Source organism: Harpia harpyja, chromosome 18 (genome assembly GCF_026419915.1).
Source record: "Harpia harpyja isolate bHarHar1 chromosome 18, bHarHar1 primary haplotype, whole genome shotgun sequence".
Taxonomy (NCBI): Eukaryota; Metazoa; Chordata; class Aves; order Accipitriformes; family Accipitridae; genus Harpia; species Harpia harpyja.
In genome coordinates, this window is record NC_068957.1 from 2,295,595 (window position 1) to 2,311,879 (window position 16,285).

General features: G+C 44.3%; 1 long non-coding RNA gene across 2 annotated transcripts in view; it reads right to left on the bottom strand.

Annotated features, from left to right (window-relative positions):
• LOC128153874 (uncharacterized) overlaps window positions 1-15,118 on the bottom strand; it is a 43,906-nt gene extending 28,788 nt beyond the window's left edge. For both annotated transcript variants that reach the window (XR_008239126.1, XR_008239127.1), the window contains exons 1-2: window positions 15,056-15,118; window positions 14,718-14,853 (exon numbers count right to left, since the gene is read on the bottom strand). This is a non-coding gene — a long non-coding RNA (uncharacterized LOC128153874). The remainder of the gene's footprint in view (window positions 1-14,717; window positions 14,854-15,055) is intronic.
• Between the last annotated feature and the right edge of the window lie 1,167 nt (window positions 15,119-16,285).

The following is a 16,285-nucleotide window of genomic DNA, read 5'->3' on the forward strand; positions in this document are numbered from 1 at the left end:
CAGCTCACTGCCTCCTGGCCCCGCAGCCTGGGGAGATGCCAGAAGCCATGTCCTCCACCCGCTTTCCTGTTTTACTTCCTTGTTCTACAGCCCATCTGCCTGCTCCCCTCTTGCCGGTCACCCTGTGCAGCGTGTCTAAATAGTCCCAGCCAAGCCTGCCATCGCAGCCCCTTTTCCCAGAGCAGGCCATAAGGGACCGCCAGACTGGCCAACCTGCCACGTGTGCATCCGAACCGAACCGAGCCCCGGCTGCAGCCACTGCCAACCCCAGCACCAGGGTTTCTGCAGAGCCTTCAGCCAGGGCTGGCCTGGGCAGCAGCTCGGAGGGGTCCTGCTCCCATCCTTCTGGACAGCTTTACACTTACAAATTGATGTATTTCTTCCCTTCTTATTTTCTTTTTTTCCCTCCCTCTTTCTTGTTTTCCTTCCTTTCCTTTCCTCTTTGCTTTTTTTTATTTTCCTTTTGTATTTAATTCATTGTCTTCTCACTTTCCAGACACATCTTCCTAGTACAGCCTGTTCAGAAAATGTAGACTTCTGTCATCACCCTATGTTTCCCTGCTCTGACCAGCGCTGAGCATTGTAAAGCCTTGATCGGTGAGGTGATTCACAAGCTCCTCTGCTTTCTACTTGTGATTTTTAACATGTGCTGCAATTTACGGGCAAAATTTCTTCTTTCTTGTTATCTGCCAGCCCGATGACATTACAGAAATAAAGCTCAGTGTGTGCATTCATTTGTGACAAGGACGTTGCTGTAATGTTAGTGATTGGCCATTAGTTCTGCAATGTTGTAACGGCTGAAACAAAGCCATGAGCGAGTCATTTAAACAGCAGCATTTCTTCCAGTGACATTATTTCTTGTCATTCGTGTAATGGTGCCTAGAAGCCCAGCACAGATTGGGAAAGCACTGTGCTTGGGCGCTGTGCGCACACCCACACTCCCTGCCCCATTCATTTTAGTAATGAGAAAAATCAGCACACCGGCGCACCAAGATGTGAGGGGGGTCCTGACACTGCTCAGCATGGGGGGCACACTGCAACTCATTATTTCACCTCTTATTTCCCCCCAAATCTCTTCTCATGTTACCCCACTGCCCAGGTGCTAGAGTAGAAGCAGTTAAGATTGCACCTGAAGCCTGCATTAAGGACATCCCTAACTTCAGTTGTTTGGGTCCCATGGTTTGCTTCAAATGCAATTGAGAAGCAGTAAATAGCATAATTAGAGCTCTTTTGAATTCAAAATTAGTCTGATGGAGCCTGGATCCCAGCTAGACGGGACATCTCTGGAATGTTCTGGGAGCAATGGCCAAGGCAGGAGCACAGCAGCCTTTTCCTAACTTTTGTTGGTTTTAATAATTTCTCTTTGCATTTAATGATTTCTTTTTTTGCTTTCCATTTTTTTTTTGTTTTCGTGCCAGCAGCCAGTGCAGGTGCAGAGAGAACTGTATCATCCTGGCCAGGCAGTACCAGCTCTGCTCCACAGCCTCCTCATTTCACCTTGTCTTGCTGGAGAAAGCAGTGAGATAAGGGGCCCTTTGGTTTGCAGGGCTCTTGGCTTTCACTTGCAAACTCCTTTCCAGCCCACTCCCTGCTAGCTATCGTCTCATATCCTGCATTAATCATTGTCATTCTCCATTTCCAACTGGACCATGGTGCCTCCCTGCATCCAGTTCTCAAGCATTTGTCTGTGCACATCCTTCCAGACCTGGGGCAGGTTTCCACAAACATCTGCAAAGCTCCGTCCTTAAAAACTGTCTCTTGCTATGGTAAGAGGCTGTTATCTCTCCCACTTTTCCTCCTGAGCATTTTCTCTCACTCTTCCTCTGCCTCTCGCTGTGGCTAAGTTTCCATTAAGCAGTCCCAGGCAGGCATAGATGTGTTATGAGTGCTGTATATCAGCAGTGAGCCAGGCATAGAGGTTACAACTGCTATTGCTGGTGGTGGGAAAAGGCATCATTTCCAGGAGTGATGGACGTGGCCGCACCCAGCGGTACCGAGCTGCTGATGCACGTGGCACTTTGCAAAAGACATTTGTAATCTCTTGATCGTAGGAATAAAACCTGAGCTCCGCTGCTATGAGTGAACAGCACTGAGCAATCAGTTAGGAGCTATGACAACAAAATGACAGCAGTGAGGGGAAAAAAATGTATATCTCAAACTAGATAGCAAGCAGAACTCCCTAAGGACAACCATTTTAATGGAAGGGATGATACTGAGCAAACCTCCTCTTATGAGCTGCTGAGAACCAGCCAGACACAAATCATAGAGTCATTTAGGTTGGAAAAGACCTTTAAGATCAAATCCATGGCCCTGGCCCATCTCTCCTCATTCCCTGGGCTGCAGCAATGGTTTCCCCCCACATTTCTTCCATGCAAAGGTTTTTGTTACCAATACTGCATTGCCAGCTCTAGGGTCCTAGAGAGAAATACCATGTATTCGACAGTACGCCTTGCTGGCCATAATGGTAAGGGCACTCGCACTGCTCCCAGGAAAGGTGCTAGAGCTTTATTCTCCCCAGGCAAAGCCCCACTGAAGATGAACCGAACCAAATCTGGCAGCAGCAGCACAGGAAGAGCCTCCTTCAAAGTGTACTGAAGTCTATGGGGAATTTTCCTCTGGATTAATCGTTAGGCTTCTGCAGTCTGCCGAGTGAGAAGCTGGGTCAGGTGTTTGTTCTTTCTGGGTGTGATGTACCCACATATTCCCAGTTTTATTGAGGCTGTATACCAGCTACTCCCCCTTCAGCCTCACTTCTCTAGAGTCAGTCAGGGTTTTACTGTTGACTTGCAGGATTTCAGCCTTTCTTGGGAAATAAAACTCCAGTCCAAGCACCGCATGTATTTCAGGGCAGCTTTACTACTTACTGGGGAAGAAAACCTCACCCTACCTGAAATGCTCCAGAAAGAATATGGTTGCTTAGGCAGCAGCATGGCTGCCTGGGAAGGCTGGTATCTCAAGTGTACTTCACTGAGCTAAAAAGTTTATTAAAGGAAAACAAAGTCTACATCCAACAAAGATGTGAGAAGGATAATGGCAAAGAGATGAATCCACAACGAAACAGGAGAAAGCCCCTTTTCCTAGACTGTATGCTGAAACCACAGAAAGAGTGAGGTTCTGCTACTGAGAAATAAAAGGGGTTTAAGGAACTGAGTGTATTATAAATAATATTCTCAGGAAACCCTTGACTATAGCAAAGTTCACATTAACAACACAGAATTAAAAGAAAGGGTTACATCACATGAGCCTTACTCATGATTGTACTAAATTCTTAGACAATTAATCCTTATGCTTGGGGCTGTTCCTCTGGTCTGTACTTAAGCAAAGCTGTCTCGTACTTGCCCTGCGAGGCACATCTAAAATTAGTCACATTGGCTGGTTAAGAGTTGCACAATCTAGCCACAAATTAGCAGATCCAGTGGATGATGCTTGACATTGTGCAAAAGTCCTTAGTTCCCACTCAAATATAAAGCTGGTCTGGAGACTAGAACTTGGCAGAAAAACAAGTGAAACCTCAAAATAGTATGTGGCTGCATGCTCTCAGTACTGAAAGTGCTAGCTAAATGATTTAATTAGCTTGTGTTAATGAAAAGCAAATTTTTAATGCTCTTTCCTCCAGATTTTCAACTTGCCAAATGTTAAGATAATGCATTTTCAGATGCTTCAACTCTTCCTAAACCCCAAATAGTTGGAAGCTTCACAGTAGCAATAATCACAAGTGTCAGTACTCTGTCCATCCTCATGAATGCAGTTTGTTCTCTGACACCGCTCAGAGAAACGCATGTTGAAAAGCGACGGGAAGAAACAACCTTGGTCCATGGCTCATGGTTGCCATTTCCATTGTGCTCAGTTAGAAAGACCCTCAACGGAGCCGCATTTTCAGCATCAAACTGCTTTTCAAAATCAAAGCTTTACATGGAGATGACCCAAACTGGCCAGCTAGTTGACAGCTGTCCAGCAAAAAATACCTGGTGGATGCGGGGTGGGGAGAACACCCATAAAAGTTAAATTTAGATTTCATTTCAGTGAGGGAAACACCCATTGCCTGCCAGTGCTGTGCCTGCTCATCGAGCCTTGTCTCCATCAGAAGTAAGGAAGGACACATTCCTTCCCACCCAGCAACCCTTTTTTATTAAAGCCCATCTCCACTTAAAATAAAATGGGAGAAAAAATTTGTTTTCTTTCAAATTGAGCAATATCTGCACTGGTTTTTTCCTCTCTCTCTAGGAGCGTCATTCTTATCTTCTGGATGTGGATTAGAGTTTTAGAGAGAAAGCAGGGGCAATAGCATCTTTGGCTTAAGATGTCCAGGCAAAGATGCCAAGAAAGTAATGCCAAACCATTACAATGGGTTAACCTTTGAAGCCATTCCCTTTGTGTGCTGCATTGCTGATTTGATTTCTCAACTATACAGCTGTGTTCAGAAAAACACCTGGAAAATATTCTCAAGGGAAGCATTCATGCCAAAAGAGGGCCTGTATTGTAGCCAGAGCTTCTTGAAATCAATACAAAAAATAAATACCATTGGAAGTGTTTTTGAAAGGAGACACACTTTGTATGACAACAACTCCATTTCATTTCTAAGTCCCAATTCTCTCACTAGCATTCATCTATGACAATAGATTGATGAGGGGGTTTTTGACAAAAAAATAAATTCATTGACTTGGGCTGCTCCCTGTTATTCTGTTCTAATTGCCCCCTAGGTGTTTGTTATTGATGGGGAAAAAAGTTGCCCTTTTCTTTTTCACAGAGTCCTAGAAATGCAGAAAGTTTGTACTTTTAATGCGTACCAAATTCAGCAGAACAGGAAAGAATCTGATTTTTTTTTTGCTTTCAGGCAACTTACTTAGGCTATATCAGTATTTTCATTTATTTGTGCAAGTGGCAGCCTTGTCTTCCATACTTATGCTTTGTACTTGCAGTTCATAAAAAGCAGAGAAGAGAGAGTGCTTTAAGTGGCTGCAAACAAATTTTGTGAAATCAATTAGCACATTAATGAATTAAAGTGTTACCATTTCACATTTCTTCTCCTTGATAATGCCAAACAGTTGAATTGGAGGACAAAGATTTTCATGGTTTGTTATTGCTGTGAGCTTTGCTAATTATTTTTTCTTATGTTGTTGTCCCAGGAAATGGCCATCAAACAGTGGTGAGGAGGGAAAATACAAAGAAGTAGGGCTTATTCACCACATGTATGAGACACTTGGTAAAACCCAGGGAAAAGGGGTTCCAGATGGGAACCAATATACCAAAGCCCTTCTGGGCCCTGTTATTGCCCAAAATGTAGGAACATGGATGCTGCCGAAGAAAGCAGCTGAGGAGCAGGAGGGAAGGAAGGAGGATTGATTTGGGAGGAGAGGCAAAATATCTGTCCGGCGCTTGCCTAATATATCATTGTCATATTAATGAATTCTACATTGAGTAAGTCAGAGGAGAAAAGGGAGAAGGGAGCTAAGCACAGGGAGGGATGAGGAATTCCTAATCCAAACCCAGCTCTTCCACCTACTCAGTTTTCTAATGACAAGGCTGCAAAATATATGGTGAATCATATTTCCCTTCACTTTCCATTTTACTCTACAGCCTCCCTCCATGTATTTCACTGCTAGGGGTGAGCAGTGGTGCCAGGAAACCAGACTTAAACAGAAGGTTATTGCTTCATGATTCTTACAGACATGCGGGTTTGGGGGTGGTGGGGTGTGTGGGGGTTGTCTTCTCATATTTAGGATTTTAAATAAATAAATTAAAACTATTTCAATGCTTAGAATAGAGTTGTTTCCACCTAGATACTCTCATTAAACTCATCCAGTGGAGCATCCATAAATGTATTTCAGCTGGAAGTAAGATGCAGAGAATCCATAGGGATTTCACCACATCATAATAATATTTTCATTTCAGTGGACACATGCATCGTATCTATCATACAGATACAAGTATCATTCTCTCTATGACACCGAGTAAGATGATACTTCCAAGAGTCAATGGCCAAGCAGCTGCAGAGACCTCCAGAATAAACACATAACTCTCTTACAGCAGTAACACAATACCTTTGTCCATCCCAGAGTCAAGGATCAGAATATACACAGGCATAAAAGTGTATGAATTCCCTTCTCCAGCCAGGCATTACCCTTAGGTCCTCATTTTTGCTGAGAGCCAAACTCAGAGGGAGCCAGGAGCTGATGTGGGAGAGGTAGGAGGTGTAACAGAAAGATGTGTGGGTGACTGTGGGGAGGGCAAAAGGGGGGAGGGAGAGTGGTGTTCAGTGGTGTTTAATTTCTTCAACTCTGATTAAGAGTATTCTAGTTTCTATTACAGCTCTTTTAAATGGTTTGGAAACTAGGAATGGGGGAGAAGAGACTTCCAATAGCTACTTCCTAAAAGATGATGACTCAGAAGACCTGTCGCTGGGGGATTTTGATTGAAAAATCTGCATGACATAGCAGGTTTCACTCAAAATAACAAGAAGAAAACCAAATATCCTTATGTTATTGTAGCAAACAGGTTAGTGAGCAAGCACACATCTGGTCTAAAAATGCTTCCTAAGGCAAAAGCTTTGCAAATGAGATGATAGACTCACTACATGACAAGGAAAACACCTGCATTTGTCTTGCAGGTCCCCCAACTCTTACCAACCTTGTACTATTTTATGTTCTTCTTTGGATCTTAGTTTGCAAAATGAAATTTCAAAGGTTCATATATCAAGAATATTAGCAAAAAGAACTTCAGGATATCATGCCAGAAATAATGATTAAAAGGTCACAATTTGCAACATAGCCTATTATTTTGTGGTACTAAGTTCAGTAGGCCAAAAATAAGCACTTTTTTCCTGTCCATGCTGCAGCCATTTCTGCTTGCAGTAGTATGAAAAGCCAGAGCATCAGAAAGACACAAACACTAGAGGTTAGATGTGAGTGGAGGGACACATTGCCCTCTGCAGCACAGGAAGAGGACAGAAGCAGAGGAGAGGGTAACAAAACAATGCAATTGCCTGGCTGGGATATTTAAAGGGTGCAAGCTGTTAATACTGACGTGATGCAAAAGACAGAACATAGCTACAAAGATGGCTATAAATAGCAAAATATAGATATAATAAAATAAACATCTCATACAGTCAAGTTGCAAAAGATAGGAAGGCCTGTCAGACAGACGGGGGGAATCTGCTGACCACCTGCGGACACAGCAGGACCGTGCTGAGTGCTTTGGACTCCTGCACCCGGTGTGCATCAGCTTTTGAAGCTGCCTAGGTACCTCCACGCAGCATCTAACATAACATGTGTAGCACACCAACTGCCAGCTCTTTACAGCCACGTGCCGCAGGAGGTAATTATCCCCCACCGGCAGCACTGCCTGACCCGCTTTGGGAAATGCCAAGCCCGGTGCATGGGGGCCGGTTAGCAGGTGCTGCACGCAGCTTGGTTTTTTGAGTAACACTTCCCGCATGGGGTAGGGGGAGGAGAGCTCCCCCCCAACTATTTCGATCGCAGCGGCAGATGGAGGAGACAGGTTGTACTTTCTCAGGAAACACACTTCAGCAATGAGAGGAAGGGTGTGATCCTGACTTAGACAGCAAGGAACTGTTCCTGAGCTGTGTAAACAAGAGTAAGGAGCAAGGCACTGTCCTTTATTTTAGCAGGGAAATAAAATTAATCTTTCTTACCATTGGCCATCTTGACCTTTCCAGGTGAGCTAACACCTGACTTCTCTCTCTCTCGGAGGGCCTTGATATTCAGAGGTCTAGCACAGACCTACTTTGATACATGTAATAGAAAATAAAAAGAAAATTGTATACAGTGTTTTGAAAGGATTAGTGATGAATGGGATGGACTCAGCACCGCAGCAACCAGGGAGCAACAGTTACACGTCAGGGAAGGGGTTCCCAGGCTCCCAGCAAGATTGGGTTTGAAGCAGTCTGCAAAAAAGGCCTTTTTTTTTTTAACAGAAAGAATTGCAACCCCAGGAGGATTCCCATATACATATAATGTAATGCATGTATATAAAAATAGGACCAATGGGGAGGGAAATGAACCTAGATGCTCCTTTCATGGGGAGGACCCATCGTGTGTGCAGAGACTTCCTCCTCTCCATTACCCTCTTTGAAAACTAGCTTAATATTATGCTCCTCTGCTCCACAATTAGCAATTTAGCTTACTGAGGAGGCAAAAAGTATAAAAATGTGAAAAAATAGTTAATTAAATTTAAATTTAATTCATTCAAAATGAGCTCTGAAGCAAAATTGTGTCAATTACCCCTAACTTCTTGGTAGGCTAAATGCAGAGATAATTGGTGCTACAGCCAGACAGGCACAAACCCTTGTGAAAACCTGTGATGAAAGGCCAGATCCTGCCCTTCACTCCCAAGAAGGAAGACTGGGGTAGGAATGCCTTTGCGCACACACAGGTATAGCAGGCGCAGGACAGCAGCAACGCTTATTGCCTCTGCTCTGGAGCAAACACCTCTGGCAGGGTTTGGGGCCCCACAGCCCTGGCAGCCAGCGGGGAGCAAATGGGCTGGCTGGGGTGCCTGGGTGGCCCCATGTTTGCCAGGATACCCCCAAAAAGGTAATCTCATTGTTTGTGTTCAAAATCATTTAGTTATGCTTCAAAAGAGCAAATACCCAAATGAGGAAGGCTCTGCTGGAAAGGGCCACAGACATGACCACAAAGGGTCTGTAGTGCATCAGATAAAGCTAACTGAACATGATAAAAAGGTTCATGGGACTCTCTGAGAGCAGGTTGCAAGGACAGCTGTGAGGTTTTTTTTGTTTTTCTTTTTTGCCTTACGTCTGGTTTATATCCTAGAGGCATGGAAGCATCCTGTGTTAGATGTTAGCCATGGTTCCACATGGGTGATAAGGGGACAAGGGCAGATCACAGACCTGCTTGTGCACACATGAAGATCCTTGCTATGCCCGTACAAAAGATGCTTTCCAAGAAAATGAAGGATAGGAAAGGCACCGTGGCTTTTTTTTTCCAAAAGAAAACCAAAAAGTAAGCACCTAGAGAAGAAATTTAAGATCCACTCCAAAGTCCTCAAAACAAGAGGAAGACTTTGGTCTCACCTTTGGACAGGTTTAATTTGCAACCCAAAGGACTAAAAACCCAATTTTGCAGCTCTCTGGGCTTTCATTACAGAGACCTCAAATCTTGCTGATGTGCATCTGGCTTTTTAATAGGTGAAATGTGCCATTAGAGAAGGCTAGACCTGCCTCCACTGTCCAGATTTCATAGGCTCCTTTTCCACAGTTTCCTCCCAGTTGCATGTACGACGCATCTATTGTCAAGGCTCTTATTAATAAAATAGCACTGCTTCAAGGCTGCGCAGTGGTGTACCCATCTGAGCTTTTGTTATCTCGCAGTCCCTTAGGGCTCATTAAAGTCTGAATTAGCTGACTGTCCATGGCCCTAATTAGTACCTCAGCTCTCTGGGAAGCAGCCAGGGCTTTTTTAACCATTGCTCCTCACCCGTGGCATCAGCTCCCTTCTGTGATTTGGAGCATACAATCTGCAACAGCTTTGAAACTAACCAAGATGATAGGCATTTATCCCCTTGCTGCTCTGAACTGCTTTTAATTATTATTATTTGTAATGGCCAACCCTGGAAAGTGCCCAGTGAGGGTGCATTGCAGGACACTATGGAAATGCAACTTGGTTTTGGTTTGTGAGGCTGTTCTCCCAAAGAGCAGAGGGAGGTTGCTAGGTACAAACACCTAGTGTGGTGCTTTATGATGGACAGGGTGAAATATGGGAAACGCTCCACACAAGGGTATAGCCATATATAGGTCTTGGTCCTTGGAAACCAGAGGAGGAAGTCTTCGATCTGTCATTTCTTGTGGACTTGGTGGAAAAAGCAAGGACCCCATCACTCTTGCAACTCCACTGCCATTGCTGTGGTTAGGCTAATCTGCACACACTGGGATATGGACCCTGAGAGTGAAGTTGAGGTGAGAAATATGAATTTCACCCTCACTGCAAAATTTTGAAGAAAAATGAAAAAAGATTTAATATGTGTTGAATATGGAAAATGTTGAGTCTTCACTACAAGGCAACCACAAGTACATCAAATGTATCAGGGTTTCTGTGTGTGTGTGCACATAAAACAAGTATGTATGTAATTCAGCCTGGGAAACTACTAAAACTGATTATTGGCTGGATCTCATTCTCAGCAATTTGTCAGAGGGCCTTATCAGAAATACCTCACTGCAGATCTAAGCTTCTCACTGAACCCAGTAAGACCAGAAGCCTCCCATGCTGAGAGCTCTATAATGACCTCTAACAAACCACATAAGAGCTCTGTGCCTTGATAGAAAAATGAGGGCAATACCTCAAGTGTGATGCAGTTTGGGATCCCCAAACAGCTGGCCTGTAACAACATTCCCAAAGTATCACTGTTTTTCAACAGGAATTTCTAGGCAAGTGTAAACAATACCTGCTCATTGACCTCCACAGCACCTGGCACAGCTGGGGAAGGAGTCGTCCTACAAATAAGATGAAAATGTGTATCTGTATTCTCAGTACACTTTGGCAACCTGGGGACATGCTGGTTTCCTCAGAAGCATGTGGCAGTAATGCAGAATGCTAAAGTGAGAACTATGCTGGAGGAGTTCAGGAGGTCTGGGTCACTCATGAGACCCAAAGGGATGACAAACACCAGCGAGGTAGCTGGGCTTTGTACTGAGCATAGCTCCAAGGCTCTCACCATACTATGGAAAACCATTTTGTGCTGCTTGCAAAAAGGGAACAGGCTGACAGTATCATAACATCTAGAAATAGCAGCGGCCGTGCATGTTCCCTGCCTGTGCTCAGGGGAGGAAAAACCTGCTTGTTGAAAATAGCCACTGCAGCAACAGCAGAATTTCCCTTTGAAATAATACAAAGTTTATGACTGGGGAGCTGAGCCATAGGATCACCTGCACGAGCACAGAGGCAGACGTCGGTCTGATCAACGGCTGAGGAATGGGAGCCATAGGATCAAACAGTGATTCTAACTGTGGGGTCATCTGTTTGGGTAACTGGCACTATTTGCTCTGAGGACAACATGCTGCAGCGGTCTGTAAGCTGCAGACGGGTCTGTCAGACTGATGACTGCTTCCTACCAGAGCAGGTGGAAAGCCAGCCAAGAACAGGCCCAGGCTGCATCGAATTTATTAATTTGGATACAAAACCTTTCCTATCTCACCTACATCACTGCTGCAGGCAGTGACCTCATGGCGTACTTGGCAGCCACCCAGGGGGACAGATCAGCTTTGTTTGCAAACTGTCAATCCAAGTGAAACGATGCGCTTGGGCGCTCCAGGATCAGACCTACACTCTGTCCTGAGCTCTAGCAACTGTCAATGAAACAAACGGCTCCTCTGCTTAAAAGCCTTCCAAGCTTATTCTTAAGAAAAAAGTCGTCCCATTCCCCAGGCCCCCTAGAGTGCCATAATCAGAAAGTGATCCAGTTTCATAACTGCAGAGAAAAACAGCTGAGCGCTCAGGCCTATCACTGCAATGGAAAAAACGTGCCTTGCTGAGAGCGTTAGGCCTGCACTCCCAGACTGTTAAAAAATCAGAAAAATATTCCATATTCCCTCCATAAATTTGAGAAAAGCCCTGCTGCAAATACTATTTCAGGAGGAATAAGGCTGGCCCAAACTTGCATTTTTTTTCTTCTTGACACAGCTTTGTCACACCAGAAAGATGACAAGCTGAACTTTCAGGAAGTGCAGTGCAACTTTGGCGCTGCTTACCCATCCAAGATTATGTTCAGATCTTGCTGGGTTCATAAAGTTCACCAAAAAGTCACAGTAGCTTTTATTCAGTCCTAGAAACAAGTAAGAACAGAGACCTACATCTGCAGTCCCACCTTCTACAGCAGCACCAAGAAATGTTGAGAAATGATCTGGGACCAGAACTTGGCTTCTCTTGGCTCTAACACCAGGGTGAAGAAAGCCATACAAAACAGAGATGCAGACTTTCTTCTGTCAATGCTTCTACTCCTGCCAGCAGGTACATTAACAAGATCTCTGCAGACCGTCTTTAAAAGAAAATACATATATTTATTTTTGAAAACAGCCTTGGAGTCAAATCTTTGTGTCCTGTAGAGGACACATCTGAGTAATCCTGGATTCTCCAAGCAGAACACAAGATCATTTTGCTATGGATCTTATGGTGTCTGTCCCATTTGCCTGGCAATCAATCTCTTGCTTTTTCACTCATTTGTAGTGGACAGCTGAAGATGGGGGCACTACTAAGTAATGCAAATTATTTATGTCTCTCTCTGTTAACCCCCCCCACCTTTGGTTCATGAACTCGCTGTCTCTTACAGTAACTCTCTAAGACAGGAACGGATTTTTAGTGCAGTGCTTGCAGGACTTCATGAGGTCAGGCCCCATCTGCAACTGCAGGCGTCACAGCATTAGCAGAGGTCAGAACAGATTTTGGACGCAGCTTGCAGTGTATGCAGTCATGAGCTCACATTATGCATACAGCTCTGATTATCACAGAAGTCTAGGCCTTCTGCAATCAGGCCAGCTTATGGCTTTAGGCTTCCCACTTGAAATTAAGTTAAAAATAGTTGGCCTTTGTTTTACTGAAAGCTTGGGCAGTGATGACCTTTTGTGCCTGTTAAGCATCTCCTGCAACATGCCCCTTAACATTTAGAAGATGTGGTTCTCAACTCCAACAAGCTGCTCTCACTTTGCTTTCTAGATTCTGATGGTTTTAGCCTGCAGTATCTTCTTTAGGACCAGACCTGCTGTGGAGCACCAAGTAGTTCATACAGACTTTAGCAAGATCAAGCCATTCAGTCAGGGGGGAACCCCCCTCTGGCATTTCCAGCACATGCAGGTCTGGGTACAGCACCCTGTGCTATTCTCCACACCAGAAGCTGAGTTTTGTTCCCACTGTTTTCTTCTTAGAGACTTGGCTTTCCATATTCTCCTGTAAGGCAGAGTTCCCATGTGTCCTTGTAGCTCCATTAGGGATAAGCTGAGGCTCACACTATGTCTGAAGAAATGTGTTTCTTTCTTTCTATGCTTTGTACTCAGCAGAGGTGGGTAGTGTATGGCTACACCCAGGACACACACCTAAATAAAGAGCTATAGACAACCCTCACTCCCCACTGTAGGGTTCACCCTGTCCACCCAATACCCATCTCTCAGCAAACCAAAGACCTCCCTAATAGGAATTTTCAGGTCTTTCATTTAATCTGATCTTCCAGAGATGAGCTGCCATGCAGACAATATTCCTTATACCGGCTGTTAATATTTAAAGTTTGGCCAAAGACTGGTGCTAAACTTTCTTTTAAAAGAGCATTGCAGCACATAAGATTTCACTAACAATGTACGTACTTTTGGTGGAAGCACTAAAACCAGATGAACTATGCCATGGAGGCAGGCAGGAAAAGCTTGTGGTCTCAGACTTTGCAGGGAGCCATTGAGGGAGTCAGATGGAGAACATGGATATGAACAGGAAGAAGTTGAATGAAAATATAACAAGCCTCTATTTTTATTGACCACAGTAAGTGAAATGCAAAATGCAAAGGCACAGCATAGAAACTGCAGACTAACACCAGCCACAACAGTAGCAGATGCCTTAACTTTGTAATTTTAAAACATCTGACAGTAAGAAGTGTTTCCTCAAAGAATCCAATTCAGAGGAGCATTGATGAAAGCAAAAAATGCACGTCAACTTCAACATGTCCACCCACAGTTCAAATTTCCCACCAGCTTGCATCTACTCAAAACAGTAGTCAGCAGTGGAGACTAAGACACACAGAGGCTTCACGTCCCAGAGCAACCCAGTCTATGGCTAAAGTTGGTCCTGCTTTGAACAGTAGGGTAGATGAGGCAAGCTTCGGAGGTCCCTTCCAACCTGACAACACTCAGTTATCTGGTGAGGCTTTAGGAACTTGGTCTTTTGCTATTTTAAAATGTTGTGCTTGCCCCATGTTCTTCTGTTTCCTCTCCCTCTGCCTGAATGATAATACCAAGAAGTCTGGAGTGTTGTTTCCAAGCAGTTTATCTGCTTATTCTCCCATTTGTGGGAGGAGGTGTCGCAGACATCAGAGGGAGATGGAAGTGCTGCATCACTTTCAGAGATGTTCTTTAACCAAGTGTCCCAAGACACATGGAAAATGAACGATACAACCCCCACAGCCAGGCTCCTGACAGAGCAGCCCAAGCAACCTGCCCCATCCAGCCCACACTGCAGCAGCACCTGCAGTGTCCCCATGTGCTAGAGACAGGCCTCAGCTGTGGGTCTGGGATAGAAATAAAAACAGACTGTGGCCTTCAGGAAAGGATCCCCTGAGCACTGCAGCGGAGAGCTGCAATGGAGCCTTCTCATCCTGAGCCCATACAATATTCGCTGCTGCAGTACTTGTGAATCAAAGTAAAGCAGTGAACTGGGAATGACTGGGAGAAGGATTATGAGTGGCTGCAAAGGAACTAAATTTGCTGAAGACTGTTTAGCTTCCCCAAGCCATCTTATTTGTGATCAAATGCACTGCAGAACAGTTCACGCAATTTTTATGGCAGATTGAATCCAAACGATTCTGTATTTTTAAATTGTTAAAAAAAAAAATAAATCACATCCCGTCCTTGAATGTGATCCTGACAACAACAGTGGTGGAAATACATCAACAATTTAAGATAATTCTTTCAAAGAAACAAGAGTCATTTCAGTTTCTGGAACAAGCACAGAAATAATTTTCTGAGGAAATAAACGGACACCAATATTTACTGTCATTGGTGCAGAAGAATTTCCAAAATTACTCATAGTGCATGTCAGGCATAAGACAGGAAACAGCATGGATCATGAAAGTATTTCTAGCATAACTTCTCTGAAGAAAGATCTTCAATTTTTTCACTGTTAAGTACTGAGAAAATATAAAAAATGACAATGTATCTACTAGAGAAAGTAAGTGGAACATAATACAAGCAAAAGTCACTCAATTGTGAAAACAAAAGATACTAAATTAATTTTGTAATGTAATAGTGCTGTTTTCCAAGAATCAGTGACAGCTAAAGTGATACCTATTATTAGGACAAAGGTTAATGCATTACAAAGAATTTACTTACTTTTCTTTCAGCACGGTAAGTAATTACAGATCTGGTTGAAAGGACATATTTTTCTCTGTGGTCGCCAATGCCTTCAACAATAGAAATGGCAAAGTGTTTCCAATAAGTGGTTGGTACCGCACAGCTGAAAGAGAAATAATGCATTGTCTCCCACAACGCTCCTGAGTGTGTGGAACTGCAAGGATCTGCCAAGCTGCAAATGAAGCCCCTCCGTGGGGGCTGGGTTTACACAGGACATCCTCACCAGCAGCTGCTGGTCAGCCTTTGCTTTGGGGGAAACCAGATGGCACGGTCCCACCCGACAGCTATCTCTGTGCCCTTCTGTTAAAAGAAAGACTCACAAGAGGTTTCACAGACTCCTGAAGACCACCGTAGGCGGGGATGACTATTCCCAGCTGCAATGTCTAATTGCAGTAAGGATGACAGAAGGGGAGAAGGTAGGGAGCCCCAATTCTTCCTAGCTATCCAAAAAAGCTTCTGGACCATGAAAGAAGAACTGTGCCATACAGTTTATGGCAAAGTGTAGAACAACACATGGATCGCAAGAAAAGTCACACACGAGAAAGCAACCCAGAGCAACACATGACAAGTTTTTGATCACTTGTTTAAGTACTGAAAAGCGCACATGGCAAAGGAGAAAAACTGAACAGGAGTTCAGTTTGGTGGCGCAGATTGAGTCTCAACTACCTGCCATAACCCAGGTTCAATCACTTCCACAGGGAGGAAAAGGAAAGGGGGGAAAAAAAAAAAGAAAGAAAGAAAGAAAAAAGGTGGTGTTCTGACATATACCGAAAGGTTGAACCTTGCCTGAAGACTGGCCCTGGACAGTTTCTGAGGAGAGCTGTACTGACTTCTGAAAAACAAAAAGAAGACCTGAGAGGTACACGAGCTGCCTGAATGGTCACCTAGTAGCTAGTAGGATTTATCACAGCAAGCTGGACCTGGGGACAACTGAATTTGAAGGCCAAAGCATGAAGAAATGATGCATGAAGCTGTATAAAAACAGAAGGCAATGCCTGCAAAGGGCAATCCCTGGTAGGTCCCGTAACATGCAGCACAGTCTGCTCGGGCCCTCCCTGGGCATTACCTGCTGTTTGCAGCAGAGCACGGTGGCCCCCAAGACTGAGGGGCCATCCCCTCCTGTCCCTGCAAGGGACACATTTTTGTAGGGAGATGGATGTAAAGCCAGGTTTTGGTCTCCAGCCTTTCACGCACATTTGAGGCAGACAG